Here is a 5908-nt window from a genome sequence, read left to right on the forward strand (position 1 = left end):
ATCTTTGTTGACTTCTCATGGTTTCTGACTTCAAATACAGTTATCTTGAGGGGTTATGGCTTGAACATAGGAATTTTGAGAAAATATAATTCTATGCACAGAATCCTGTAACCATAAGGAAAAGGGCAAGTGTTAAAGATTTATAGAGAGCCGAGGGAAAAGCCAGTGGACACCTAGTCTTCATCTCTATGAACTGAGAGGAACTAAAACCTCCTGTTTGCACTCAGGGGCTTTGCTCTCTGTTTCTGTAATTTCACCTGGGCCTAAAATATCCACTTCTTTGTTTTGAGTAGCTATGATAACAAAATAGTTGGTCGGAAAACAAAATGGCTGATTCCTGTTATTGCCAACAATTATTCTTGAGTCTCAAGCCCTGGGATTTGCTTGGCCATCGCATATTGAGCATTTGCTTTAATGTCATAGGAAACAAGTGCAGGGAGGGGAAGTTGTAAGCTGGAGTCCTTAACTGTAGGGACACAGACCCCTTTCTATGATATGCATGCTGAAGGGATCACTGTAGGGCCTACCAGAGGAGTCTCAGCAGCCCTCGCCAAGAGGGCTAAGGTAGGAGACCCATTGCTTTTATGTTATAGCCTGCTACAACCAGGAAGGGAGTGGGAGACAGGGAAAACAAATCCCATGCCCTCTATAATTCTTCAAATTGCAGTTCATAGAAAAACCAGTTCCAAGTGCTTTGGGCCAGATGAGAATTTATCGATTTGTATGAAAATCCACAATCAGATTGAGATAGTACAGCTAGATTCAGTGCTCAGAGACCACGAGTGAGATCTGCTCCAGTGCTCAGAGACCACGAGTGAGATCTGCTTCTGTTTGCTTCATCTGGCTGTCAAACCTGTGGCTTTGTGCTTGCACTAACGATTCCAGAGAAAGAGTAAACATGTCTCCTTGACTGTGATTATGTTATGTGCCATTCTGGAACTAATCAGTGCAGCCACAGCAGTGGGATGTGCTATTATTTTAACTCAGCCAGAGATCCCCTGAATACATGGATTGCACTTAGTTTCATTAAAACCATATGACTAGAGAACGGGAAAGGGTGTTTTGCTTTTTGGATTTTTGTTTGTTTGTTTGTTTTGTTTTCCAAAGGAAATTTTAGATCCCTTTTCCCAGAAGAAACTTCCCTTAGAAGTTTTGAACATAGGTGCTGGAGAGAAATAGCATGTGTTTACTCCAGAGTGTGACTCCGTAGTTCACTAAACAAATCTTTGGTTTAATGTTACTTTAGTTTATCCGGGGATTATAATAAGGTGTGTTCTTATTAAAGTAAATTTCAGTCTTTGGGGATGCTAATAAAATGAATATAATTCACCAATGACTAGGTGAATTAAAACAACAGAAATTTATATTCTCTAAGTTTTAGGGGTTAGAAAATCCGGAATCAATGTTCAGAACAACTTAGAACCCAGTGAGATCTTGACTTTCAGTTGGTCAGCTTCTCATTGCTCTCACAAGGTGAAAAGGAGATAAGTCCCCCACCCCTAAAAATTACACTAGTATTGTTTGCCTTGATTTCTGCTCTTACAACTTCATTGGTCTCTCTTATCTTTTTTATAGGTCCTATCTCCAAATATTAGGGGTTAGACCCTCAACATATAACTTAGAGGAGAGGCCCACGAGTTTGGCTGCCTCCAGTGAAGGTACACATAGATCCAGGAATTTCCTCTAGTGACAGCTTCTTCAGTTCTCTGCATGCCTGTGTGGCACAGGCTAGTGGGTAGTGCCTCTCTGCACAAGGCCCAGGCAGAGAGAAAGTTCTTCTACTCATCTCCCAAGGTCTCATCCACTGATCACTGTCCCATCCAGTGATAGCAGAAATGGTGGGGCCACCTCTATGTAAATGCTAGGGGCCAAGCAGCTGCAAAAGCATCTCCTGCAGGAGGACCTAATTGAGAACTGCCTGAGAGACCAAGAATTGCTGGCGCAGACAATGCCAGCCAATCAGGAACTGCTGTTTAGAAGAGATGCTTTCTTGGGACCTATGGGGCACGGGTGGAGGGTATTAAAGGAACTTGCAGCAGTGTTTAGAGAGCTTGCTGCAGCGTTTCTCACCTGCTCCCAGAGTCTGGCAAGGGCAGGTAGGGTTGGGCAGTGAGTAGTTCAGGGCACAGGCAGCATGACTATCTACTCCTATTAGCAGAACATATTCTCAACCATAGTCCTTCTTCCTAAAAGAGAAAAAATATCGAAAAGCCACTCAAGAGCTGGAGAGGTGGTTTACTGCTTGCTACTCTAGCACAGGGACATGAGCTTGTTTCCTTAATAACCACGTGAAAAAGTTGCGTGTGGTGGTGTGTGCCTGTAATCCCAGCGCGGGGGCGGGGGAGGAGACAAGGGGAAGCCTGGAATTTGCCAAGCAGTTGGTCTAGTTGAAGACAGTGCTCTGTCTCAAAACATGGTATAGAGAGTGATTGAGGAATCTACTAGATGCCAACTATGGCCTCTAAACACACACACACACACACACACACACACACACACACACACGTGCACCTATACTGGGGTACACACACATATGAACATGTACATATACACACCTGTGCACTTACACTGGCACACTCACACAAACACATACATGTACATATGCATATACATCCCACTTAAATTCATCTCAAAAAGAAAATCACCTCCTCCCAAAATAGCAATGTTTATATTCTAAATTTGAACCATCTCTTCTTAGATGGCCTCATGTTTTTTCCCAAGGGAAATGAGTAGATATTTCCAAAATCTGTTTTTTTAAACAATGGCTTCTTTCACCTCAAAGAGAATTCATGTACCCATGTCTTTAAGGAGAGAACTCTTTCCATCACGTAAGAAAATTTCCTTAAGGAAATTGCCTGCCACTAGTATTACATCACATAGATAGACAATATCTGTCTTTCTGTTGTTAGAGGATTTCACACATGCATATAACCCTTCCCCCATCCTTTCCTCTGTTTTTACGCCCCCTGCAATTTAATGTACTAGTCTTAATTTTATTTTTAAGATGCATTTTTATTGTCTTGAGCTATGTGTAGGTGTCTGTCTACATGTAGATATACACATATGAGTGCATATGAGACTTGCACATATGAGTGCAAGGCTCTGGACCCCAGGAGCTGGAGTCACAGACAGTTGTAAGTCTCCTGATGTGGGTGCTGAGAACTGAATGGGAGTCCTCTGCAAGAATAGCAATGCCAACCCCTTTGTTTTGTTTTTCTGGATTGTTGTTGTTGTTGTTTAGTATTTATATAATTCTATATTATGTTGTGGCTTTTTGCATGCACATATATGTTCTTATGTGCTTACAATGCCTACAGAGCCCAGAAGAGGGTATCATAGCTCCTGAAATTGGAGTTGTAGACTGTTTTGAGCAGCCATGTGGGTACTGGCAACCAGACCTGGGTTCTCTGGAAGAATAGCCAGTGACTTACACACTCTTCAGACCTTTATTTACTCTTAAAAACAAACGTTTAAAATCCTTTGTGTCCACTTAATACTGTATGTTCATGGATGTAGGACCATTTTTCACTGGAGCATGGGCAGACTCTCAGGGTCAACATCCCTAAAGGAAAGACACCCTTTCTTTGGCAGCCACCGACCATCATTAGCCCTTCAGCTGGGAGTGGAGCTTCATGAGCCCCTCTTCCATTCATGCCGAAATGTAGACTAGCTCGGTCTTGTTCAGGTCTTGTGCACAGCGTGATACCTTACTCTCTGAAGCTGGACTTCTATATTTCTGAACCTCTTGATTGGAATGATGGGCCAAACCTTTATTCTAAAACTGCCAAAGATATGTTTCTAGTGTATAATAATAGGAAGAAACAGGAATAGTATTTGGAATATGCATTCTATCTCAAGTCTGGGACAGAGTTAAATGTCACTTAACTATAATTAAGGAACTGATTTCTTGGAGATTAGAGAAATGGATCAGCAATTAAGAGCACTTGCTGCTTTTGCAGAGACCTGGGTTCAGTTCCCAGCTCCCTTGTTGGACAGCTCATAACTGCCTGACTCCAGTTCCAGCAGATCTGAAGCCCTCTTCAAGCCTCTCTGGGCAAGGGCACCTGCACTCACATGATGCACATGCATATTCTCAGACACACACACACACACACACACACACACACACACACACACACACACACATCTAAATAAACTAAACCATAAATAAGTTAAAAAGAAAAGAACTGATTTTATTGCTTGGAATAGCTTTGGATATTGATAAACTCAGTAAAATATCAATGTATCAGGCCAACCAATGTTTTCTTTAGTGGTAGAAAATAACATCTTTTGAAGGGAAAGACACATTTTTAAAGTGTTTTTCACCCCTGTCTGTTGATTGAATGATTGGCCTAGAATCTCTATGGAATATATTTAATGCGGCTAAAATATGTTCCAACATTTGAGGAGGAAACCGTTTATACCATTAAAAGCTTAAAATAATAAATTAGATTAAAATATGTTTTTAGAAGCAGCTGAGTCAGAATGTTACCCTTTCAGTGATAGGAATAAAGATAGCTAATAACATTTACGCTTGGTGGATCACCACTAGGTCCATTTTAGGGAGAGCACTGCAGTAAAGTTCTCCAAAGGAGCAGGCTGCCTATCATCATATAAATTGCATTATATAAAATTTCAGAAAGATGTTTATCAGACAGGCTTATGCTCTTGGAGGCTGGAAAGTCAACAATGACCATCTGTAAGTTAGGAAGGCAGTGAACTGGTCATCTCCTGCAGAGAAGCTGGAAGCCTCAGGGGTGTCAAAAACGCAGTCAGGTACGATCCAAGGTTGAAGGACGCCTGAGGAGCGTCATCGGCGTGAGTCCATGTTAAAAGACTGGAGAAGCTGGAGTCAGATGCTCACTGGCAAGAGCAGCAACAATGGAACTGAACTGAGTTTGCACCCGGATTCCAAAGGAAAGCCCGAGACGTCGGGTCATGTCAGAAATGGCTGGCATGGTCAGTGTAAATGCAGCCCATAGGAAGGTGGACCAGACCTTGAAGGTGAAGCTGGTTGGCAACTCTAGGATGCCGAAAGTGCCAGGAACATGGACCACAGAAGTCAGGGTAAAGGGCGGGGCTAGCCTGGAAGAGGAGCCATGCTGGCTGCTGACAGGACGGCAGGAGTCAGGATGCCGCATGCCCCTGACACAGAGTCACAGGGTTAGTGCTAGGCCTGCTGAGGCTTGGTCCTGCTTTCACTCAGCTCTTCCCTGCAGTTCTGCCTTGTCCTCCCTTTGTAATGGGAATGCTTAGTCTGCACCATATGTGACTCTGATTGTGATTTTACATACCTGGGACTTTTGAAAAATGCCACATCTGTTATGACTCTGTGGACTTTTGGAGGTAGACTCCTCAGGGTTGTATCTAACTCTAACCACATCTTGTATCTTTTTCTGTCCTTCCTGGCCACCGTGGCATGAGCTCCTCTGTTCTGCTAGTCTCTTCTGACTGCAATGCATGGATGCCTCTGGAACTGTCAGCCACCCCGCCTGTAAGTGCTTTTGCAGGTATTTTGATCATAGCAGCATTTGCCCCATTACTAATATTGCTAGTTAGTAACTCCAAACCTCACCACTGAAACGATTAGTGGTGTTTGTGGCTCTAGTGTCACCTAGTTTTGCTGCTTCTTACCAGTGCTCTGTCTGATATGTCTGTTACCGTTACTTAATCTTTCTGACCTGACTCTGTGACTCTAGGACCACAAAAAAGGAAGAGGGTGTCTCTGGCACCAGCAAAGAGCTGTCTGTGAGACAACCGTCGGCTCAGAACTGCCCCCCTGGATCACTGTCCTCACAGAGTCACCCTGACTCTAGTCAGCTAGTTGATGGATATACGTAATGAGCAAAAATTGGATGTCATGAGAGTTTGTACTTTTCCATTTCTCAGCTCAGGTCCATTACTGACA

The sequence above is a fragment of the Rattus rattus genome, chromosome 7 (genome assembly GCF_011064425.1).
Source record: "Rattus rattus isolate New Zealand chromosome 7, Rrattus_CSIRO_v1, whole genome shotgun sequence".
In the NCBI taxonomy this organism is placed as follows: domain Eukaryota; kingdom Metazoa; phylum Chordata; class Mammalia; order Rodentia; family Muridae; genus Rattus; species Rattus rattus.